The sequence below is a fragment of the Mycetomoellerius zeteki genome, unplaced genomic scaffold (assembly GCF_001594055.1).
Source record: "Mycetomoellerius zeteki isolate Tzet28-1 unplaced genomic scaffold, Tzet1.0 scaffold220, whole genome shotgun sequence".
Taxonomy (NCBI): domain Eukaryota; kingdom Metazoa; phylum Arthropoda; class Insecta; order Hymenoptera; family Formicidae; genus Mycetomoellerius; species Mycetomoellerius zeteki.
Window position 1 is genome coordinate 504,032 of NW_017257173.1, and position 27,311 is coordinate 531,342.

The following is a 27,311-nucleotide window of genomic DNA, read 5'->3' on the forward strand; positions in this document are numbered from 1 at the left end:
TATAACCTCATTAAACGGTTACCTTCATGGCTCAATTTATCCTTCGAGGATGCTCAACATGCCCCATAGATGGGGCATATTGGTCCATTTTGCATTTTTGTAATTAACGTAATTTTTTTCTTATTTACGAGATATATTAAGGATTTATAAGTATTTAATTATTGAGCCAGATGAACATGCAACATTTTAAAGCATTTACCATTAATCTATCATAATTGTGTGAAGATTTATAATAATTTAAAGAAAAAGTGTCACAACTAGCCCCGCTCTACCCTAATATAATTTTCAATATTAAAAATTAAACTGGTAACGGACCTCGTAATGTCACACTCTATTCTCATACTAAAATATATACAGCTAATATGTAAGTTCACTTTTAATTATAATTTAAGATTGACTTTTGCTTATTAGAATTGTATTATTACAGCAATGGTATCATTTATCGATTGACTCACGTACACAGTATTCAAATAAATACTATGACATTTCAAGATTTTAAATTTGGACATACCCTTTATCTTGTATATTTTTACCAATCGACTTAATATAATAGCGTACAGTTTATATTGTGTCACAAATTACTGAAAATGACCAAAATTGTGTGGTCGAACGTATAAATTATTGTTAATAAACATTATATTTTTCACACACGAATAACTTGTGTCGGCTCTTATAGGCATTTCTTTTTGCTCTTCTGATTGTATAATATATCAGTCGAGCCTTTACACTTCTTGTATTTTAAACATTGGATATATAAATGTAAAAAATTAGAGTTTATTTCGTTATTATAAAGTAAAGCTGTTAGAATTTCTCAATTTCGTCTTTCTCATCTTTTAACTGCACTGCGAATAAATCTTCATTACAAATTAACAACAAAAAAAAAAAGAATATAATTATAAATGAATGATACATTTAAAAATCAATTATTATACTTATGAAAGGAACAAAATTTATTTGCGGAATTAAATAAATAATCAATTAAATATTATTATAATTAAATAATATAATAAACTAAATATGAAAACAAATTTTTATATTTCTTTGTGTGTATAAAAATTGATTGCCAACATCCTTCTATTTTATAATTCGAAGATATCAACTGAATGACGTTATCTATAATTCGACGTATTTGTCGAATTATAAGGGAAACGCAAATATGATGTTCGGAACATCGATATATCGGATGCAAAGTACATAGGCACGTGTCAGTGATTGAATGTTCACGCATACATCATGCAGTCGGAGAGCTTATGAAGAGCACGTGTTGCTCTTTTCTCTTCAATGACACGGTTACATTGTCATAAAAGCGTTCTCGAAATAAAGCCATTTCCAAAGGAATCGAGTAGATTCTTCGAGACGTTCTTACATGTACGAAAAATGAGACTTTTGATTAAGATGTGAATTTTATGATTAGTTTTACATAATGCAGAGTTATAGAAAATTTATGTAAACAAATAAAATATAAAAATACGTATACATTCTTCTAAAGAATTTGAAAATTAATCAAATAAAAAAGAATTAATAAAATATTCTCCCTAGAAAATCAATCATCACAGAGCACTAGTGTTCTAATTTTCGTTTTTTTATCTTCTCATTAAATAATAGAACGTGTTTCTTATTATCTAAGCTCTTTATCTAGCAATAGTCTATATAGGTATACTGTCTATAGAAATCGTGGACTATCATACATTAAATTAATGTAAGAATAAATTTAAAATAAAAATAATAGTATAATTATATAATATTATAAGAATATATAAATATAAATATATATATATAAATCTTTGTATAGGTATGTTAGATAATACGGACGATGAACATTGTTTTCTAATTTTTTTTAATTTTTCTATTGAACAATAACGTTTACTTTACCATTGTCTATAAGATAATGGCATACTCTTGCCCATCTTTGTTTTTGAAAAGTTGTTTATGAGACTTCTATGTTAAATTAACGTACGATTATGCCGTCTTTATGTGATGCTTGTATGTATCAAACATCAAGTCTTCTTTTTCTCAATTGCATTACATCTTATTTTCCCTGAAGTTTAATATATTATTTTTGTTTGAAGGTAGGTTAATGAAAATGCATTTTTTCTTTCAATCTGTATATTTAATTAAAAGGAAAGAGAATAAAAGAAGCCTTAGCTGTTCGACGTGGCGTCTCCCTGCTCGATCAACGTAAAACGAAATCTTAAAGCATGTACATATACTGCGCGTCACGAGGTGTTTAGTGTACTTCACGTTGATCGACGATCGCAATTTCAGAATGTCCTTGATACCTTAATCCGGCCCACTCCCCCCGATATCGAGAACCTATTACACGTTTAACGAGGTCGCTGCTAGAAAATATAGAAGAAAACGATATTGTAGCGATACAGGCTTAGTATTTATGGTACGCCAAAATGGTATTGAGAGAATTCTAGGTGCATAAGGGTAAGGTAAGGCTCACCGCACTGGTGGATCTGCGAAAGGGGAGGTATGGGGACCATGACCCTCCCCTCTCCTTAGAGTTTTCTTTTTTAAAGGTATTTATGGTATATAGCAAAATATTATATATACTTTTTTAATTTCTGAAATGCTTAATCGCAATTTTGATATTCCAAAAACATTTTTTAATTTAAGAAACTCCTAAATACCTATAAAAAAAACATAGCTTCTACTGTATTATCCTTTTTTTATATTGATAAAATTTTAAATAAAACGTTTTATGAATTATATATTTAAATAATACTTTTTCAATGTAATAATTTAAGATCTTAAAAAAAAATCGTTTACAACGCGCAAATAATGCCTCTCTTATCAAATTTTTGGATCCGTCAATGCGTAATCGTATTAATCAATAAATATAAAACAAATTTTTCGATTTTCCTCGTGCGATATTAGCATTTTTGGCAAAGTGCTCATTAGATCGTGTCATGCTAATCGTATGATAAAACGGATAGTGCAGTTTGAATTTCGGCATTTTTATGTTCTCACATTTGCTTTTTGAATAAAATATTCACATATAATGCACATAATATTTAGGGAGGTTGGAGGATGTTATTATCATCTTACAATTAGTCAGAGATCCGTTTATCTCCTATTAAATATCCCTCAAACTTTATCCAATTTAAACAACGGGTTTCGACATGACGGCAAAAAGAGAATTGTGTAAAAATTCCATCCCAAATATTCGCGCGAAAATTCCTCTGCCGACGTGGATGTTCGTGTGCTGTAGAGGCCTTTATGCGAAACTTCGTTGTGCATAAAAGCGGATGGTGGTTATGTGTCGCACACGTGCAATGCTCTCGTGCTGTCGTAATACTGCTTTTGATGCTCGCATAGACCCAATTACCGGTTTCTGAATTGTTTCACAACGGGAGCCGTGTTAATTCCTCTTTTTTTTATTTTCCTGCGTCCCGTGACAGGTAAATGAGCGCGAATATTTAACTGTGTTTCCCATTCCTATTTGCATTTCGCTCGCATAACCAATTTCCCTGTTTCCTCTGAGAACGAGAGGAAGGCGAATCGCTACTTGGCGTGCCATGCATGGGAAATACTTGTCAAACGAGATAACATCTTATAAGCAGCGATCGAAGGAACTTCTGTGGAATCGTTTAACGTTACTGAAAATGATTCGTGAACTTCGACTCAAATCAACGTTCCCTTATTGATTATTTTCCCAGACTTCAAACCGCGATTAATGCGCGCGATGCCCCCTTTTACTGGGATCGCAATCGTGCTTGCTCATTGAATATTCCGACGACATCTAGTCGACGACGTGACTTGATTATTGAGAGATTGGGATGACGAATCCCAACAATACTGGAGTCAGATTCTGTCATGTGTATTAAGGATATATTAGGATGGACCAAAGATGTATAACGTAGCAAAAAAGGTTGTGTTATTTATATATAGACTGGTCATCTATTAAAATTATGAAAATTAATCAAATTTACCTCCGCCATTCTTTAAGTTTATATTTTCGCAAACATTTTTCTTTATTTAAAGTGATAGCATTATTATCAATGATCAATATAATTGTGATATTTTTATTTCAGCTTCAGTTTATTGTTTCAAATCTGACAGTGGCGCGCAATTTATATGTATAACTGAAAAATACACAACAAAATACTATACAACAAAAAAATAGGGAACGCTCTCAAAATACTCAAAATTGTACAATTTTCATATAAAAAATCATCACAGAATTTCAACGTTGGTTGTAAAAATGCAAGTTTAGCTTCAAAGTCACCTAATTCGATTACGAAAAATCGTAAGAAAATTAAAAAAAAATGCATTCTGTAGTTAAAATTCTTTTTTTGCAAAAAAAATATTAAATTTTTCGAGAAAAAATTTTTTCTCTAATTGCGAGCTGTTGAATGTAAATAATTTTAAGGAATATAACATTTGTTAAGATACAAAACTGTAAATACAACAATTTTTTGAAAAACAGTCAAAGGCACGTTAAAGTACAAGTTTCAAGCTTTAAAATGCTTTTTTATTTTTTTGTCTGATGATTTTCTACCGAGTTTCGATGATCTAAAAATTGTGCAATTTTGAGTGTCTTAAAAGTGTTTACATTTTTTATTGAGTAGTGTATATTTAGAATTTACATATAAAATTATTGGGCACCAAGATTTAGCCTTGACTACATTAGTCCTTTCTTTACTTATTTGATTTTTCTATTTAATAGTAATTATTTTTTCTTGTTTTGCATTATCTGGAACATAATTTGGATTTACGATTTACTCTTTAAGTTAAAGAACGTGTTCTAAAATACAATAAAATCTAAAGTAACTCTGTTTATACTCCTGGAACTTAAGTTCGGTATTTCTCTTGCCTCTGGGGCGCTTTCTCTGTTCTTGTACGAGTTTCTTGTACGTACAAATCACCGTATATCGCGAACAAGGTGTAACTTCAACGGCGGCGAAACGGGGTCAGTTCGTGGGTGTGTAAAGGCCTCCTTCCAATCCGTACCCGTGTACTAGACGAAGGTCGGGGCAGAATGAACCCGCAAAGCTCGAGCGAACGCGGGGCCGCGATTAAGGATTGGCCGGGTGCCAGTCAATCACGAGGCGCGTTATTCGTCTTCGCCGTAGTATATAGACGGGGAAATAAATTCACATGTTTCTCTCTTTTCCGTCCTCGCTTTCAATGTGTCGCGATGGAACGGATATATTTATAACGGCCTCCCTGTCGTTGTAAGTGAAATTGAATTTATCGGCTGGTTTTGGAATTCTAATCCATATACACGTCGCTGTGGCTATGTTCATCAGCAACAATGTTTGATAATGAAAACACTAAGGGTTTTTTTTACAATAAAACATTATCTAAGCTTTAAGTCTTAGCCGTAAGAAATTAACCAATCATAGTCGATTCTTTTCACATTCGACTTAAAACTCAAAGCTTAGATAATGGTTTACTGTAGAAAGCCCATTAAAGTCAATACACGGAAAGAACAGTTTTGTTGAAGAATCTAAAATTTTAGCCAGATCTAAAAATAATTTTGCTAGACCATCAAAATAATTATGTAGAATGTTCAAACTAATTGTTAGAATATTAAAACATTTTTTTTTTGTAGCATTGCTCGTCGTACTTGAGATTCCTACAAAATTATTTTGATGATCTAACAAAATTATTTTCAGATCTGTATGCAACTAAATTGTAGATATTTCAACAAAATAGTTCTTTGTGTATTCATAGTATATTCGATTCTTGTATTTAAAGCTTTGTGTCCATGATACTATAAATCAGTCCGAGATCTCTCGAAGAAAGAACTAACCAATCGCATTGGTCATGTGATCGAATTGTTCAAATGCAATTTCTTGATTCTTTCTTTTCTTTTTTCCCGAGATCTTTTACGAATTTCTTAGACAAGGCTTTAAACTGTATTAAATAAATTTAAGATTAGTCATAAACTAATCATAGAACCGTATTAGCATTTTAAAACTTAGGATTTAATACTTAAGACAGTTTTGAAATAAGAACTGACTATGTCCTTATGAATATCGACCTAAGATTCGTAAAATTTGTTGTTCAAAGAACAGTTTTTCACAGTTTTTCGTCTTGTGTGGCAGCTCAACCAGGATAGGCGTTCTCTTGTTCCTGTTCAAGTTTGCATTATTCATAATTTTTTGAAAGTTTCTGGCAGAGTTTGTTTTGTACATTTGTATTCCATAAATTTATTTAATTTCTTGTAAATTTATTTTCATCGTTACGGTTACTAGCTGTATTGTTTTCATTACGGAGCCGAGGGTTCATTAAAATTTCATTAAAATTGAAAGTTGAAAGTAGTTCTTCACCAAGACGATCTTGGGAAGTATAGTACCTTTGATTTCCTTTGTATACGTTTGTCTGATGCTATGTACATCCAATGATGTTCACGTTTACACCGCTCGGTGATCAATTTCGCCGAGAGTCACGAAGCTCATTAAATTGTCGATTGCATCCTGTTCGCTCGTCTGCGATCGTGAGTGTATAACGTGTCTCGTCCGATATAATAGGAGACGCTCTCGTTTACGAGCATCACAACCACCGGCCGGGATGTACACCGTCTCCCCTCCGATCGTCTCTGCAACCGGGCGCAAAAGCGTTCGCCAGATAAAACCCATTTCGTTACGGTCCGCTCGCGACCAATTGAGCCTCATTTTTTTATAGATGCATATAGCTCTTTTATCTCCTGTCTCTTCTTCTCCGCTTCACGTCGCAAGTAGAACGCGCGCCTTCTGTCTGATCCGACCTCGATTTAAACTCGGTGACTTCCACCGACTTTCACCACCATCACCCAAAATTATCATACGCTCTATCCTAGGATATGAAGCACACCAGCCAATTCCTAAATAGAATTTGAGTCCGGCTTTGACCTGGATTCGTTCAGTTTCTGCGCACCGTTTATGGCTGATTTTGCAGTCGTGTTTCTCGTTAGCGATGTAAAAATATCATGTCCCTTTGGAGAAATGATATTTAAGATAAAACGATCATAAAGGTAGCAAGTTAAGTCGTAAACCCGATATAAATGTATGCAAATGAATGTTGTAAATTGACTCATCGAGATACGAGTAAATGGCGGAATAATTATATGATGGACATGTTGACGCCATCGCAAATCGCTGTAACTTGTACATCGGTATTACATCGTGGCATAAAGCCGTCGAGCTCCGCTTAGAAATTGCCCTTAGGCTTTTCACCCTGGTCCCGGACGTTTCGACCCAGATTCAAGTTCGCTCTGCCACTTTCCGAACGCGGGCTTTTGAACAATTAAATTGAGCGACAAGCCGCGAAAACGGACAGCAATTCAGTTCACGTGTTCTCCCCGAGGCCTTTTCTATATTTCTCTTACCGTAGCGAGAGAAACAGAGAAAGAGGGGGAGGGAGGAAGAGAGAGAGAGAGAGAGAGAGAGAGAGAGAGAGAGAGAGAGTCCAATATATAACCGTACGAATTTCATAGCGCAGTGACTATCGCTCTTATGGCAAGCATTGAAATTGGAGAAATAATTCACTTTGATGCGAGCAAACAGGAAATAAGGGAGGCAATAATCCTGCGAACGAACAGGAAAATAATCGCGTTTCGTTTCTTCACAACAATCGGTATCGAACTGAATGAATCGAGAGGAATGGGAGAAAATGCAGAGAATTATAAAAATATATACAAATGACGATATGCACAATACGCTGAAGAGCTCTTGAAAGGATTTCTTCTCATAAAAGGTAACTAATAACGCTATTTATCGAACAACATGAAAGCTCAATTCCTTCGCTCCATTGTGATCCAGCTAACGGTGAGTAACGTTCGAGTGATTCAATCGCGCATTGAATAGCGCTATCGAGTAGCGAATGTATACGACTTCACAGCGCTACCATTTTGTTTATTATATATGGATTCCGACGAAGAAATGCTTTTATTAATTGATATTGATAGAAATACTGAATCATGCATATTGATGACTTTACTGTATCATTTAGTGTAACGCGATTAAGCTTATAGATTCTATCACATGCATCGACGCGCAGAAAAAATAGATTCAGCAAAACTTGCTGCTCGAGTTCAACATCTACAACTAAAAGGACTTAATCATTTAACAAAGAAATTCTGTAAGCAATAATTTAATAATTTAACAAAGAAATCTGTAAGCAATTATCAGTATGTTAATTCAGCTAATTCTTTGCTACAATGAAAATTGCTAACATAACAAATCTTCCTCATTACAATAGCAAATGTAGCAGCTATTTTAATTAGCATGTTTGTAAAAAATTTGGATCTATATTGGATTGATTTTTGTAGAAAGTTGTCTTTGCTTATATTAACAAATTTTCAGTGTGATTTCAGCAAATATGATTATCTATAATTGCTAATTTTATTCGGCTGTACAGCTTTTCTAATTTAACATAGAAAAACGGCTGTCCGTATATTACGGTTGTGGATTTGCTGAATCAGTGAAGTTTTAGTTGTTTTAACAAATCTTTTTTTTCCGTGTGCGTGATATATTAAAGCGGATGCACTAAAGATGTATAAAGAAGCGAAAGAAGTTATGTTAATTACTCTGTTTACTAAAATTAAAAAAATTTATCAAATCTTCCTTTCAGCCCATGTGCACTATGAACCTTAGTCCACGAAAATTTCTTGCTTCGTACCTTTAGAAATAAGGGAAAATGAAGTTTTGTGATATTTCATTATCGAATTTCGAAGCACGTTTAATTTTCACGGTGCGATTATCTTTTTGTACGGAAAGAATTTGATAGATGAGAGCTTCCTCGCATTAATATAATTAGTTAATAAACGATACAGTCAATCAACATCTTACTTGAGTCAATCAATATCTTACTTGACAGAAATAAAAATTGGTGCTGACAAGAACCAAATTATATTAGCTGCAATACCATCACGGGCTTTGAAAAAAAAAAAATCAAAATAAAACATAACATTCTCGCGATTTCTTCAAATTATGGAAAGAAATGTGTAAGGAAGAAAGCTACGAGGGACATGGCTGTTCCTTTCCGCACGCCTGCAATTCTCATCCGTTGAAGCGCCCACGCTCGTTAGCACCAATAATTAACGAAGTGGAAGAACACGGTACGGCGCCGACACACCGGCATACGCGGAGTCGGATTGAACGAGCTAGAAGTGATTGTGATCGTTAATAGCAAATGTAACACACTTTCTCTCAATCAATTAGCTTTATTAAATACCGGCCATTGACAGATCGCTCGTTATCCTCGTGCGAGTACCTTATTCCCAAGTGCCAGAAACTTCCCTGAATAATTTCGAAGTTAGCTGAAAGCCGTAGAGAGTTGATTTATTTCGGCAATTAAAACAAGGGCGAGTTCTACGATAACTGGACGTATAAATTTTATACGTCCTTTCTTTATTTACGTATATCCTTTCTTATTTATTATACATAATTTTATACATCTATATTCAGTATCTTTTCTTCATCAGAAATAGAATTAAATCTTTTTTGTCAGAAAAAATCCAATCTCTTGTCTTTATACGAGACACTTTATATATTTTAAATATCGTCATTTATCTGCCATCATCTTTAAAATTATTTTACAATTTTATAGAATCTATATTTTATTTGACATTATTTTCATTTATTTGTAATTGTTTTATTTATTATTATTTCATAAATTTTATAATCATTTTGTAAGTCTTTCTATCTACTTTTCAGAATTAAAAATACAACTTGACAGGTTTATTTACATCGTTTGAAGTTAATCTTTACAAACCTATCTTTCGTTAAAACCAAAAACGATTGATGCGTTATTGTTATCGAAGATGGATCATTAATAGCGATAATACGGCTAAAATCGTACAATTCGGTTGGACGGCACCATGGAGTGTTGCAATTGAATTGCACTACGTCGAATTACGTTCATTACGTTGAAATATCCGTCAAGCATTTCATTTGTATTGTATCATCCGCATGCAAAAGCCGCGTACACTCGCGCGACAGGCGGGTGTGTGCGAAACACACATACATACATATACACAAAAATAGGCATGCATTTACCCAGTTATCTAATGCGGATGTACATACGTCGCACGTAGTCTGTGCTTTTGAACATTATCTACTGCAACCTTAGCAGGGAAAACAAGTTAATTAACGACCTGCCAGTTAAGCGGATGCTTCTCGTATGTAGGCACTCACATCTTTGTATAACTTTCTTACTTGTAACGACACTTGTTTCGGCAGTTAGGTGCCACGTCGTTCCAGCGAGTAAAACGCGACTTTTGCAAAAATACTTTTATAAAAACTCTGATAATAAAAGAATATGATAAATATAGAATATAATAAAGAATATAAAATGTAACTGAAATATTTTTTTAATATTTAAGAAAAAGATTACTGAATTTCATGAATATCTTAAAATGATAATAAAATAATCATAAATAATTTTCGATAAAAATAAAAATATTTTCCTCTGTGTGTATTTTATATCTGCAAAAGTTTGTGATATAAACCGATAAGTCTATTTTATTGCATTTGTCGATGAGTTTTTGTAAATAATGCATATGCATCCGCGTTATTTACAATAAAACAGATGCACTAAAACAAATATTTATTAAAATATATTTATCGATATCTATTAAAAAGATAGATATTTTCTTTTGTTGAATTTTTTCAAATATTCCGAAAATACTTAACTAGATATATATTTTTCCGATTTTTATTTTTTGCCTTTTTTCTTGAATAAAATAAAATCTAATTTCTATAGTAAAAAAAAAGTAATCAAATGATTATTGCATTTCGTAATGGATTTTAAATAATTAAACTAAAACAGATTAATAAACTCTAAAGGATTAAATAAAAGACGTAAAAGCGAAATGTTAGATTTGATTAAAAAGTGTCGCATATACCTGAAGGCATGCGCACTGAAATGTGTACATACACGAGTGAGCGGATAGTTAACCGAATATTGCAGAGAGCGCAGTGATTTTATTGTTGATGAGATCATTGTCGTATCGTGCTCTATTTATCATTGTAAATGCAATGTCATTGTTGTTACTGGACATTGAGTAGCTGCCTTGTTTACGCACGGTGTATACACAATAATTCTGCAAAAGTGTGGGCGCAAGTCCATAGACGATAAATTCTAGATTTAGTAACGTTTCCGCGAAAACTTGCTAATTTGCGTTGGGAATTAATTCCAAGTTCGGTGTGTGTCGACGAATTTCTCGGTTAAACTAATATCTGTAACGCGTGTATATTGTTACAGGCGTTAGAATTTTTTGTATTATTAACATAATTATAAAATCATGGCGTATAAAGATAAAAAATTTAAAAAATCTTGTAAAAAGCTACATAAACAAATGTGCATGCGAAACTTAAAAAGAAACACACTTTAGAGTTACCATTTAAAAATATAAAAAATAATGAAATAGATATTTACACTGTAATATGCGATGAGTAAATATTTCACGAATAATTTATGCTGTTTTGAGATTTCAATTAGACTAATGGCTTGTCCAAAACACATGTTGATGATATGACGTCGTTAATTTATTACGATAACTCGATTATTTATCCATTATAAGTTTATTGTACTAAATTTGTTATTATTGCGATTAAGTTAAATTGACTGATTCAATAGGCAGTTATTTCTAATTTTTAGACAAGTGCAATATATTTACAAAGAGATAATCGAATTAACTGCAAACATTCGCAGAAAGGATAAGGATGCTCTGATTCACCATCGGAGGATCACTTTTAATGGTTCTTTAAATATTTTAAAAACTTTTTTACTTTGCTATATATATTTCTCTTAAGCTACAACGATAACGTATTTAAATTTTTGTTTAGATAAAATAAGATTATCACACAAGTAAACATGTTAATTATTTTTCAAAATTTCAATTTAACTTTTTATATTATATAATAATAAATTCAATTTTAAGACAATTTTACTCAAAGTGGATATAATAACAGTAACAATTTACAAAACAAGTTCGATGAATTTTTATAAGGCTAAAGATAAACTTAATTTTAAAAAACTTATTGTCAGTCGTTTTGGAAAAAGAGTTTAGTCTCCATATAACATAACCTATTTTTCCGCGAAAAAGAGTGCTTATGAAAAAATGCACTGAGGTCGCGAATAAAGTACCGGTAGAGCAGATCGAGTGTCTGCAAAGCGAGGGAGAATTCGTTATCAGCTGAAGAGTCTTGGGATATAATCGCACGGAGGGATCCTTAATTTACCAGATCGCGTAAAGACCATTTTTGAAGCATTATCAACGTCAACGCGACAGTTAAGAATTAAACGATTTTATCCAGATAATGCTCTTAAGAAACAAATTTGATCTTGTTATATCTCAACGATAATTTTTCAAAACAATCTTACTTCCGCTTTACTATAAGAAATTATCTTCAAGCAGAATTAAGCTTCCAATAAGTTTTAAAATAACATTTTAATTACATAACTTTCTTATCTGACATAGAACGCTAAATAAAATTAAATGTATTCACTTTATTCAGCATTAACAAAATTAACGTTGGAACAATTATTGATATTAATTCTCTCTCATCGCATATAGAACTTTAGGTATCTATCTTTTTATTTTTAACAATAATTGGATTAGGAATTGGAAGTTCAGTAATTATTTCTAATTAATATTTTCTTGAATTGAGCTACTTCAAACATTGATGTTAATTACAAACGTTTGCAACATCGATCAACTCCGAATACCCGCCCACTCGAGCGGTGGTTATTTGATGTCGCGCAAACTAATATTATCTGTATATACATTAGAGACATTTCACCACTGTATCTAGTCTGTGTTACGTACGTTCATCATCAGGACAAACGTATGTATCTTTATTTAACCCGTCAGAGTGGATCCACGTGAGAGCTTCACAACATCTACTAGTCTATATCGTGCTAGAGACATTTGCAGACGGAATTTTATCGTAAGAAAGATAAAATGAGCGGAAGAAATCCAATTTACATTCTAATTTAAAAATCAAGTAAAAGAGAAGTTTATAGAGCATAAGAAGACATAAGGCGTATGAAATAATATTAATTTTATATAGGAAACACACACTTGATTAAATTATTCATTGGATTTACTTCTGCGGCTTTTCTCAACTACGACTTTACATAAGTGTTCATTATGTTCAAAGATATCTTACATTTGTCTTCTCATTTCGTGTTCAGTGCTTTTACTGCGTTACACAGTCAGCAGCATGGTAAATAAATAACCGACACCCATTCGAGCTGTAAGTGCGCACGAGGCAGTCTCTAGTATCAATTATTAATCGAAAACATGCTGGAAACGGTGGTGCTTTATCCGTGCTAATGCTAGTCTTCAGCTGCTTTACTATCGATTTATTTAGCCGATCCGTTGTGCAATAAATACGGAATGCATAATGAGGGACATAATTAATAATTCATAATCATAATTACAGATATCTACTATGGGAACATTTATAAGAGGATTGAAGTATCGCGTGACGGATGTAAATTTAATAATGTAAACGATAGACATAAATCAATTTCGATTCGCTACATCAGAGCTGTAACTGTGAGGTAACTCGTAATGGAAAAAAAAATTCTACACGCTAAATTTGTTTTGCATCTTTCTTTGACGTCTACATCTATTTTCTTTTATAAGTGTATTCATGTATTTCAATAATAGTTATCATTGACAAATGATCAATCATCTCATTATTGTCTAAGGTATTTTCTGCATTTAATATCGGAAGGCGTCATTGACAAACGACAGTTATATTGTCACTGGACGTCGATGTCATTTAATAAATTTAATTAATCCGATACCGAGATTTTCAATCGTTAGTCAACGTTCTTTTTTATCTGGACATCAGAGACAAGTTAATTAACAAGCTTTATATTTGTATTGACTTTTTATCAGTCTTACATATATAATTACAACGTAATTGAAAATATTATCTTGACAAATACATAAAAACAGCCTTTAATATTTAAGGATTCTAATATTCATTTATCAAGTAAATAAATTATCGTTAAAGCCCTCATCATAAATACGTAATTTCATGAATTCATTTATATAATATTTTAAGGAGCACTTAAAAGTTTAGTGTTTATAAAATATATAAAGGAATAAATATTAATTTAGTATATGGAAACAGATACAAGAAATATATTTGTCGCAAAATAAATAAATTATTTTTTACTAGAATATTTTTTTCGAAATTTTTCAGTATTTGAAAAGGTTTTTAGAAAAATTTTTAAAAAGATTTTAGAAAAAGAATTCGAAAAGTCGATCTAAGTCAGTTTATGCATTGAAATTAATTGAAAGCAGACAAGCAGTTCATAAGGGTCAAGAAATCAAGAGTATATCGCCCAATCGAACCAAATACAATACATATTTACTGAAATCTACTCCAACGTTGAGTGAAACTCAAACAGCATTTTAAATTATATACTGATAACGAGTCAGAATGACTTACACGGGGGGGGGGAGGTGTACATTTTTTTGCAGCTTTTTATCGGTAAAAATTATATAAAATTTGATTTCTTATTTATGTACATACGTATATAGATAATTGTAAGCCATAAAGTCTTTGGAAAAAACGTTTCCAGCAAACCGTGCTTTTATACAAAAGCTTACATAATTTGCAATATGAAGACTCTTTTCAGAGGCTGGAGATTTTTAAAAAGAAACGCTCTTCTATTAAAAACCGATTTGTTAATTTTGCGACAAATATTTTTCTTATCTACAATTTTCTTGTATTAAAAACTTCAATATCAAAGGAATATTTCACAAAATCGAAGTGGCTAGAAATAAACACTTTAACGAGAATCCTAAAAGATCGCATTTACAGAAGTAAATAAAATATGACAATTAATAAAACCCCTGGGAGATTGTATGCGTGTCTTATCGCGGCGTGATACGCATGCTTAATAAAGTAAGCAGATTGTTATTAAAGCAAGCAAGATCGCTGGGGAATGAAGAATACACGTACGTAGGTGTAACTGGGTCGAATACTTGCCTGAGCGATTTTCGATATCTGATATCGTCGACGAGAGACTCTTTGTTCAGAAACACATTTGTACACAAAGCAACAGGCGTTTTTACAAATCGTTTTAGGTTCTCTACAAAATCTTCGAGAGAACCTTTACTTTTTGTTTCCACTATCATAAAACATTGTTTGTTCTTTCACGTTGTTATTTACCTATCCTTCCTACTCTTCCTCTTTGCTTGTATTTTATTCCCCCTAATTACTTCTATCGCACACATGTTTAAACTTATTCTAGCTTCGCTCTGATTATTCTTCCATATGCAATAAACAAGTATTTTTCTCGCATTTATTTATTATCGGCAAGGATTTTCCGCTGGCCGTCACTTGGTTGATCGATAATTAATAGGTCTAGCGCATTGCAAGCACACTCCCTCGCGACGCTTAAGTTCGATAACCATAATGCAATTGACAGTAGTGGAATAATGACACTTTGTGGAGCGTATGTATGTACAATCGCGGAGGGATTGGCAACGCGAACGATTAGTAATTAGAAACGCTAAGTGCTGCCGAGCTAAGCGCTAACCTCGGGATTCATTGCTTTTCCTCATGCACAAGCTGCTAGGCGAACTAGGTCGTGTGTGTATCGCGAAAAGAAAAGTCCGTTTCAGAAAATGTCGATATCTGACAATGAGAAGAACATCCCGCGTATTTTTCCTTCGAATCGATATGTATATCTGGCGGATAAATATAAATTTAACTTGAAAAATCCGAATATCGTACTGCTAACGCAGCAACGTTATTCGTGCATTTTCGCTGAACTTCTCAAAACATCTGAACTTCTTTAAAAGATATCGTCCCCTTACTTTAAAAGTGACACAACTCAAAAAATTCAATTTCTCCAAAAAGAGGAAAAACTGTTTTCTAACTTGATAGAAAATTATTAATCAATCACAGTCTTAAGAAATCACGAACCAATAAGAGGGCTACATTAGCGTCTTAAAACATTACTTAAAACAGTCTTGAAATAAGAATAGACTATGAATACCGCCCTAAATGTCATTTTTATTATTTTCGTTCTTAAAAAATTATTCTTTTTAAGTAATGATTATGATGATTTTTTATTAAGTTAATTCACTCTCGATTATTGATAGGGTAATGTTTACTTATTTATGTTAATAACTCAAAAATGATATTTTTTTATTTGTGTCACTTTCAAAATATGGAAGCGATATTATTTATTATTATGAACTATGTATTTTATATTGTATACTATTGTTCATTATATATAAGAAAAAGAGATTTCAATTAAAAATAAAAAAATTAAAGAGAAAAAGGACAGAAAGATAAACCATTCAGTTTTATGAGATTTTTGTAGAGAGTTTCATTGTGATTTCGTTATATTCTTCGTTACGATATCATTTTAAGGTTGGCCTCTCCGCAAATTTACAATTAATTGGTCAGTTAGCAACGAGAGAGTATTCCGTTGCGATGATTAGCGCTTTGTGTTTCGGTATTACTTCAAATTTCAAACGTCAGCGACGAAATGTGAACCCGCATCGGATTATCGCGGTTTTACAAACGGTGGAAAAGGTGCCAGAGAGGTGTCAAATATCCGTCCGGGCGCAGACTTGTTGATTTTCGGTAGCGAGAGGCGGCTATACGGCGACAGTGACGGCGTCGTTTAACCGGTATGCAAATGCGAAGCGTTTAACGATGTGAGGAACTACGGACGTCGACTGTAACGCGGAATGATAAAGTTGTTACGGCATTGTAATACACTAGCGGACTAATCAATACGCTACTACAGCAAAATTCTACGGTTATTCACCCTTAAACGCATCTCGGATGCCCCGCGATAACTTCCTGATATCGCAAAGTGATGCGAACTGAAATAAAAAATTTCACGTCAAATGATATTATGCGCTTTCACTTTTTAAATGAGCTAATATTTTTTACCTAATAGGTATTACATTTGTCGTGTGACAAATTTTTCGTGTCTATTATTGATTATAGGATAGAGAGACCTACGAATTTCTTTGTCCTGACCCTGCAATCAATTAATTAATGCGACAAATGTAATACCAGTCTTAGGTCAAGTTTCATCAACGTGAGATTAATTTTAATCTCGGTTACTGTTTATTTTTACTAACTGTTTATTTTTTTCTAATTCTTAGAATTAGAAAAAGATAAAGAGTAAATAGGATCGAGAGATCTTTTAAGATTAACTTTAATCTCAGTTTAACTTATATGTATACTGTTTATTTTTTTCTAATTCTTAAAATTAGAAAAAGATAAAGACTAATTTATTGAACCGAGATTAATCTTCTGTTGGTAGAATCTTTGAAGAGGCTTTAAGGGGATCCTAAAGCGAAGCTTGAACTCCGACAAAATCACTAGATGTCGCTGTTTTTCCAGCACATCGACATGTCTTTAAATACTATTACATCAATATCTCATACAATCTATGATACATTCGTGTCAATTTTCGTATAACAAATTCGTCACGATAAAGAGTCTAAGTCTAATTCTAAGAACTCGACGTTATTTGTTCGTGCAAATTACGTGTTTGTGGATCATTATTTCGTAAGTACAGGTTGCAAAACTTTCGTATCAAGCAAATGTTGTCACGACAGCTTGAAACGCAATGTTACACTAACAATAAGAAATGGTAAAAAATGTATCAATTTCAAAATTTTTGGACGTTCTCGGCATAAACTTCACCTCACGAATACATATTATGCGTATACTTTAATCCTGGAAAAGGATTTTTTAATCTGTGAAAGAGAAAAAAGTATTTGTTGAACAAAAATTATATGATTTAGTCGGTAATACAAACGGCTTTAGGATCCCCTTAGGTCGGAATCAGACTAGGCATTGAAGATTGAGATTGAAGATTGAAAGATTGAAATTTGACCAATCAAAACAATAAGAGCTAAAATTCCTTCGCCCTCATTGGTCAAATTTCAATCTTCAATCTTCGATCTCAATCTTCAATGCGTAGTCTGATTCCGGCCTTAAAGGAAAGACTTAGATTCGCATTGTTCGCAACAAAAAATTTAGAGGTATTGCAAAATTCTCGGAGACAGAAATAAGTGAATCATGTTCTTGTTCAAGTAGGTCGTATATTAGCGAAAATTTTAAGTTCAGAGGTTAATCAAAGAGACATGCGATATTAAATTTCGTAATGAAAGGGTGGATGTATGAGATTCTGCGACAACCTGCATAAATTTTCATACCCGTGAATGTACGCGCGCGAGCGATATTTCCCCTGTGTCTCGCTTATGCATTAGTATCGCATTAATATCGTTAATCGATTCGATACGGTAGTTAATAATGCCACGTGTAATGCGCGCGCGTTCACGGGTATTTCCACAAGAATTATTGTTACCCGCAGGTTAATAATCGAGGACTCGGGAGAAATCTGAGAGACACTCGGCGCGGTTAATGTATGCATACGGCTGCAAATTTCTTCGTCGAGAAAGAGAAGCCATACAACGCAGTCCTAAACTCATAAGATCGATCTCGGCCAACCGTGAAAGAGACACGTCCTCCCCCTTGCGATGAAAGCGCATGAAATTTTATTAAAAGACCGAGGGTGATATCGCAAGAATACATCAATCATGAGATTTATCGCAATTACCGGACAATAAATCAAGTTGTTAGACAGACATGTGGTTACACCGAGAGTCCAAAAGATTAAAGGATATTTGAAGAGCTTAAATACATCCACTTCATGTACACTGAGGAAAAAATTTGATAATAGCTACCACACATATGGTATTGAGTAAAATAATTTCATTTAAATGTTTAGTTAATGTAACTAAAAATAATTTTATCTTTCTAAATATTTAATAATTATTATCAAACGGTAGGTTATATTATTATGTTTGGTAGTCCTTACTAACAATTTCAAAATGTATAATTATATGTATTTAAAAAAGTAAAATTATTTTTGGTTATATAACCGAACATTTTTGATTGAAGTTATTTCACTCAATATTTGATAATTATTTATTACTCTTTCTTCAGTTTTTTTTTAGACATCCGTTAAATCTTAGTACCATGAACATTTAATACACGAGATAGAATAACTATTAAGTTTGGCGAATGAAATAAACGATCAAGTAACGATTAAAGGTCGATATTTATAATTCATAAAAGACAAAACCGTCACTGTGGTTCGATAATTTAACAGACAAATGATTGAGAATGAAATAATTGGATTGTATTCTGTGCTTTACATTACGATAGGATCTGGATATATGTAGATATGTAGACCCAAAATGGGCCGAAGTTATAATTAAAAATGTAGTATTTTACGCTATACGTGACGCTTATTTTCGCGGAGGAGCCTACTTTTAAACATATTCGTCACTATCGAACAATTAAATTCTCATCAAAGTCACATGTCGCAGAGTCGCAAAAGTGACACGGAATACAATTATACTTTCGTTTAGAATATATTAATAGTAGCTAGCGAAATCGAGTTATCATTACCCCCGTTCAGCTTTCTCCTTATTTTACTCGGGCGCGCTATTTTCAGGCGGACGCTGAAGAAAGCGCGATTCAGCGAAATTGGGTCAAGTACGAAGCACGTCACGTCACGTTACGTTCGAGTCGATGTGTACCGCAACAGCTACATGTACGAGAATTAAATAACTCATGAATACCCATTTAAAATACACCTTGCAGGGGAGAACGCGAGAGGGATGTATTGTCGTCGCGACATCGTGAAACTGCATTTCGCGTATGATTCTGGTGCGCTTAGCCAAGCAGTAACGATGATAATACGACGGAGATGAAACGTGTGTATATGCAAGAGAGGAATTCGAAATTTACGAACGACAATGGGAAATTACTACACTTGAGATTAATATCCAGTCTCATTTCGTGGACGTAATAGGCTTTGTTTTTTCACATTGTTGTTAGTTACCAACCAACGAGCTCAGATATGGATCTGTATGTATGAAGAAAAAAAAATGAATGGTGAATAAAAAATAAAAGTTGTTATTAGTATCAGTAAAAAATGTTTCTTGTAATTTAACAACGTCGGCACCGAGATCTGTACTTGCAAATCAAGATTTTATGGCCGGTATTTATAATCCGTTCTTATATTTGAAACTGTCTTAAGTTTTAAGATGTCGAAATGCAGTTTTAATAGCATAAACATAAAATCACAGAGCTGTATTAACATCTTAAGAAATTATTTAAGATAGTTTTGAAATAAAAACGAACCATGACTATCAGTCATAAAATGATTTTGCAAGTAGAACTCGATGCCGACGTTGTTATATTTTTCTTACTAATACTGACTTTTTTACTTTTTATGAATATTTTTTTCCACACACAGATCCGAGTCTGTGAGCTCATGTTGACAACTAACAATAACATCTATGAAAAACAAGGCCAATGATTAACGAGCAGCTAAATTTCAACGAACACTGAATTTTTTTTGTTAATATTACAAAATTTTTTTGATAGGTTAAACTTTTTCTTACACCACTAAGGAAAAGCGCTGTGTTACCCGAAACGTTTGGTTTACGAATCTAATTTAATCATGTTTAATAAAATTGTTTATAAAAAAATATTATAATTTGCTCGTTAATTGTTGTCAGATTAGAGTATATGTGACAATTGTCTATTGTCACATATATTCGAAAATTGTTCGCGGAGAATTCAATCCTGCTACTGTTGCGACATTATTAGCGAAAATGTGACTGTCGTAGAATAATCAGAAATTGGACGGAAAAAGAAGTAGTAAGAGTCAATGATATTGCAGACTCATTATACACATAATCAATGATAAAGATTAGTGAGCATCATGGCGGCAACGGGTGTATCTAATTCGTTTGTTTAAAAGACAATAGCGAACACGTTCTAACGGTGACTTAATTTAAAGCATTTGGTGACAACTGACGTCTGCATTAACGTAATTGCGAAATGGCATTGAATGTCAGAAAGCAATGTTGTTTGTATCATCATTTGTCATACGTCGCTCTTGTTCTACAAAATAATTGCGAGGCCATTATATGAAAACGTCGTAAGTTAATATCCACATAAAGGACATCATTTCCAAAGAGCATCTTACATGACATAAAATATTGAGGAGATCCAAAGGTTAGTGCTGTACAAATATTTTACGATGTTTGTTTATAACATGAATAACGGCAATTGGACTGAAACTGAAAATATGAAATATTGCGAGACTTTTTGGAGGAACGTAGTGTGGCAATTTACTTTAAAGTAAATACATTTTATTTTATTATTCCTAAACGCCATGTTATATGTAAGATTCGCATAGCTGGGCTGTGAAATCTATCTTACATATGACATAGTGTCTCCTGACACGGATCGGACAATGCATTCGCATTCAGAACATGTCAATATTCTACGTCTAAAGGGTGGAAAGGAGGAGGACATGGTTCTCGCGATCCCAGTGAGGTTGTCAGTGATGAAAGTCAGCATTTCGCGTGACAGATGATACATAATGCCAGAGACAAGTAGTACAACCATAAAATTAAGCAAAGGTAACAAGCGATGAGGTATCGTTAAAAATCTGTCCGTTCCAGTGAACAAAATTAACTTTAGTATTAGCAATAAACTCAGTCGTAAATAATAATTTAAAAAATAAAAACTTATAAAATAATAATTGTATCTAATTATTATTTTACAAGCTTTTATTTTTAAACGTGTGATTATTGGAATTAATAATCATCATAACATATCATTAAACTTATTAGGCTTCTATTCAATCATCATTACCTCAGATTATAACAATATAAGCGAGAAAATATACAATAAAATTCTTGTAAAATACATATGTTAATGTAGAAATATATTGCAAGAAAACAACACTTATGATCGATAGAATCGACTGTGAAATAAACTGAAAACTCTCTGTTTGTTTCATTAATTAATAAATAACCATATTATCTGCAAATAAATTATGCACAATCAAAAATGAATAAGTTATGTTGACAGTTATAACTGGCTACCAAATTAATAATACATACATAGAAATAAATATGATTTAATTTTTCCTCAAAACAATAAGATAGTTTTTTCGATATAGTTTATAAATCTATTCTATCGATTGCAAATTGTTTTATAGAAAAATATTTCTATATTATAAAATATTTCAAATATGATTTTTATAAACATTTGTATTGCGTTTTCTTGCTTCCAACGTCATAATCTGAGGTAACAAAGATGAATAAATAGGAGTTCTTCTTTCGTTACTAATTTTGGATAATGCTTTCTCGATGAAAGTTAACATTTTCTTTCTGGATAAAGGTAATATTGTAACTATATATTCAATTAATTCCATGTGAGTAGCTCAATTCCTTTTTCATTAAGTCGATAGAATGAGGAAACACTGGTAATGCAATTAAGTAAACGAGGTAAAGGGGACGATTTTTTCTCATCGACAGAGCGAAGAAAGGTTTAGTCTTTCGTGGCGATCGTTCTACAAATGAAAAAAAAACGTTCGAAAAATGAAGTTAATAATTCACACATTGCGATCAGTCGATTTCGTTTATACATTGATAATGTCTTAATGAACGTTTAATACGAGCAGCTTTCAGATGTTATCCGAACAAACTTTATTCACTGTGATGACCGAGATCTAAATTTTCAGATATTCTCGTCGAGATAAGTTACATGTTATCGATTAATCCTTTAATATTTCTTGAAAACGAACACAAACCTTCATTTAACTCTTCGTCAAATCGTTTTAATACTAAAACAACATAATCACAATATTAAAATAATATCAAAATATTTAATATGAAAAAATCTTGAAATAGTATTATTTGATATTTGTTACATTGTATCTGATACTTGTTATACTATATATAAATATATTTAGAGTGATTGTTAATTATTTTAACCAGATAGATACATTTATTCAGAAGATGAACATCAAAATTTTTTATCTTTCTATAATTGGTTAATTGATCTAATTAACCTTTGTTGTCCAATATCGAAATGGACATGGATGTTCTGCATATAATATTCCAAATGGAATTAATTCACGACAATTACAATTCACAAATATTATATTTTCAAAATTTTTATAATATTTTTCAAATAATAAAGAAGAATTGGGAACAAACGTTGATAATATCAAAATAAGACATCAAAATAAGACTTAGTATACTAGCTTTGCCAAACTGTACATAAACGTAAAGAAGGAATTTATATTTTAGCTAATCCCACTGAGCTCAGCATCACTACTGAAATCCTAAATACTGCATGTATTCAAATTTAACATCCTGCATATAATATTCCAAATTTTTTAATTAATTCACAATTACAATTAGCAAATATTTTTTAAAATTTTATATTTTTCAAATAATAAAATTTAAGTATTAGAACAGACATTGATAATATTAAAAATTAAAAAGAATAAAGCATATTTAAAGCTTTGCTGAACTGTACATAGATGTAAAGAAGGAATTTATATTCTAGCTGATCGCACCATTGAGATGATAAATAATGTATGTACTGAAATTTGTTGAAAATCACGGGGTTAGAGAAAGGGTAGTAATTTTATATTTCCGTATTTTGGACTCGCGCGTAATGCACGTCGTTAGGAATATCACGCCGCAGTTGCGAACGATAAATAATTTAATCTCGCACTCTCCCCTGGAATTTCGGGGCACCGAGATCCTGCGCAGTACCGCATGCACATTGCTAGACATATATAAATAGTACGTGGCATGGATTTCGCGAAAGGGAATATTTAACGTGTGTTCCTATGGATATTTGGAATTTCGAATATGAGTGCGATAACACCGATGAAAATACAGGGCAAAAAGTGTGGAAATGCGAGAAATACCAACCGGCTAGTTATTACGTTGTTTTGACGTTGCACAATCACGCGATTATTAATATCAACCACTCTTCGGGTGACAGGGGGAGAATGATTCATCGACGAGACACGATCGCGCAACGTACGACGCGCGTGGAATTACATGATAAAGGTGAGAGTGCGCCTCGTCGTGCACATGCAACGGATATTTTCAGGCTCTCTTGGAACCTTTACACGATCAAGCCTCCGGGAAGTAGTTTTTCTAACACGAAAATAAGAACCTTGCGACATCAAGATTTTTATATTTATTCTTATGTCGACATATCCCGAGATGATATCGCGAGAAACAGGCTGCGTTTGCCACTTATGAATCCTTACACCTACACATCTTATTTGTTTATAATAAATTAAATTATGAGTTCGTTTGGCGATAAAATCGAAAGAGGTGTCGGTCGACCGCCATCTTCTTAACATTCAATACGGAGTATTTCTCGGTAATGAAGCTTAGACTTAATATCTGATAAAAGAAAGATAAGTTCTTTTTGAATTTAAATGAACGAGAAAGTTTTGTTATTTAATTGCACTTTCTCTTACCTATGTAAAGTTAGTTAGCGAAAAGTCCTTCGTTTCCCAATCATTCGTAATGCGAAAACTGTCCATACCTTGACACGTTTCAGTTGAGGAAAAATCGACCGTTAGTTGGTGAAGGAAGGTTTAATTCGGATATTCGTTGTGTTTATCTTAAGGTTTAATTCGGATATTCGCTGTGTTTTCACGTAATTTACTAGCGCACCGTTCTCATTAAGAATACATTGTATTAGCAGGCCAAGAAGACTATTATTGCTGCATTTCTTTTATCGTTCATTTATTTTTACGTACTTGCCAATGTTTTCCAGCTATCCCGCAAACAATGCGGCACTTAATAAAACAATTTTTTCGACACTGCCACGAATTTTTGTTCTGTCAAGCTAAGACTAAAACAGTGTACTTTATTTCTTTCTACATTACTTTTTCTATCAAATCAAGTCTTACGTATTCACGAAAGTAATTGGACATTTGTCAATGATTATGATAAAAAATTATATTTTGAAGTAAATTTCGTTGACAAAGAAAAATATGAATATACTAAGTATTAGTTCAATCGTTCAATGTTAACGTCAAACGTCAGTAGGTTGAGGTAATTTTAAATAATAACCAGAATGTTTTATTGTTAATGTTATTGCAAATTAATATTTTGTGCATAACATTTTGAAAATTCAGTTTTAATATTTAAAAAATAACAGTAAAATTAATAGAATTTTGTACACTAATAAGAAATTTTAACGTTTTATTATACATTAATATTTAATGTGCAAGTTATTCAAACTTATTATCAATGGAAAGTTTGAAATATAAAATATTAAAATTCCTGATTACTATGAAAGTTATGTTATCGTACTGATATTTCATTATTTATCGAATGGATGAAAATTTGTTTTTTATATTTTATGGCACAAAATGTATCGTGTCCGAAATACAATTTTCTCATGATCATCAATAAAAATGATACTTATTCAGTTATTTTTATGTAAGATTTGATTTCATAGAAAAATAATACAGAAAGAAATAGAGAAAAGATGTTTTAAAGAAAAACAGAAAAAATAGAATTTTATAATTCTTTTGTAAATCCCAATTAAATTTAAGCCGATTATTTTATTAAACATATTTATCATTATTAGGTGGAATAAGATTGCACAAAATTCGTTTGTGGTTTAGTAAAACAAATGCTTAAAAGAATTATAAGTCTGACGAGAGAAACTTTCTTACTTAACCTAAAGAAAGCAAACTTTCCTTTCCGAGGTAATATAAGTAAGCTACATTGAAAAATTAAGAACTTTGTAGTGCGTCTTGTTAATCTAATACAGTTTTCAAAATTAATTGACGATAATATTAACAGATTAAAAGAGATATACAAAGATAAATATTGCATAAATCATAGGAATTATTGAATTATAGCAGAAACAATAAAAAGATGATTTTCAGACCAGATGAGAGACTTAATTCATTCAAGTATGAGGGATGTAAGTCAAGATGTAAACTTGCGGGAGAGACGAGGCAAGCCACTTTATTACCTCGGTTTCCGCTTATCGATAGACTTGAATTTAATCATTCTAACTGTCCAATTAACTACCTGGATTTCTACTCCGTATGTAATGCAAGTAAAAACGTCCAGTCAGGGTCGTACGAGGGGACAGTAGTTCCACTTACCCTGCCTGTCTGTCTTATCCCGTCTCGTCGCAGAGATCACTGTCCCACCTCCCTCGACGAGCGGCACAAAGAATCACAGTTCACGAGAAAAGATATGCACGACGGACGACGACGGCGACGGCGACGACACGTAGCTGCTCACGAGTGATCATCCGCGGGAGGGAATTTCTCTTTGTGTCTCCCTCTTTTCCTCTTTCAGACTCTGTCAAGTCGCTTCCGGAACTTATCTAAGAATATCTCACTGTCCCGAAAGCTTCGGGCTGGAAGAGGACGCATTCACGATGACGATGACGGCGATGATGATCAAGCCAAGTACACTCACACGTTTCGCGTTGCGCATGTGTATACATATATCTATCTATCTATCTATTTATCTATATTTATATATATCTCTCTGTACGCATCTCAATGGAACTCACGTTTCTTCTTCTTTCTTTCTCGCTCTTTTTCTTCATCTATCCTCGTTAAACTCACTGATTCACGATAATCTCCGTTCGCTCTGGTCGCGTCGTTCTTTCTCACGATCCACCCTCCACCTTCTCGCTACGATTCTCTCTTCCTCTTTTTCCTTCTATCTCTCCCTCTCTCTCTCTCTCTCTCTCTCTCTCTTTCTTTCTCTTTCACACACTCTCTGCAACTAGGATAAAATGATATGTATTCATTCGCAACGGCGGTCCCCGAAACTGCACGGCTGTCTTCGCGTTTCGCACTTTCACTGATTGTGAGCCAATGATCGAGAGTGTTTGATTTCACTCAGCCACCCCCCGTATCATCCGTTCGTCTCGTTGGTTGACTTTTCTGTCTTGTGCTGGCTCTGCTCCGTTTCCACGCTCTATCCTCCTATCTTTCTCTCTTCCTGTCTTTCTCTCGACGGAGATCCCGTTGCACGCCCCCTCGGACAATAACCTTACTCACTACTATTTTTACTTGCCTAAAACTAATACGGATAATATACTCCCGGTGCACACGACTAATATCTCTACACTCGCACGACTACCCCGTGTGCACTCTAACCCGAGTCATATTTTAAATACGACGACGCACGGGTGGCGGTGCGACCGTGGGGTTACACTCTCTGCCTCTCATGCTGCCTCCTCCCTCTTGCGCCCCGGTCGGCCGCGATGCGCCCCTACCCTCTGAAGGTATCCCCACCACGGATACTGTTCGCCCTTGACGTGCCACCCCGCCGAACAGTGACGTCTCTCGAAGGTTTAACTTTTACCCCCCATTGAGATGTGCGTGCTGCCTGCTTTTATTTCCTATCATTAAAGTAAAATACTATAGATATAGATACACGCTCTCTCTCTTTCTCTCTCTCTCTCTCTCTCTCT

General features: G+C 33.2%; 1 protein-coding gene across 2 annotated transcripts in view; it reads right to left on the reverse strand.

Annotated features, from left to right (window-relative positions):
- Window positions 1-27,071, reverse strand: part of LOC108722864 (cationic amino acid transporter 2) — a 96,606-nt gene extending 69,535 nt beyond the window's left edge. For both annotated transcript variants that reach the window (XM_018448209.1, XM_018448208.1), the window contains exon 1: window positions 25,981-27,071. The gene's annotated coding sequence lies outside the window, so the exon portion shown is untranslated. The remainder of the gene's footprint in view (window positions 1-25,980) is intronic.
- Between the last annotated feature and the right edge of the window lie 240 nt (window positions 27,072-27,311).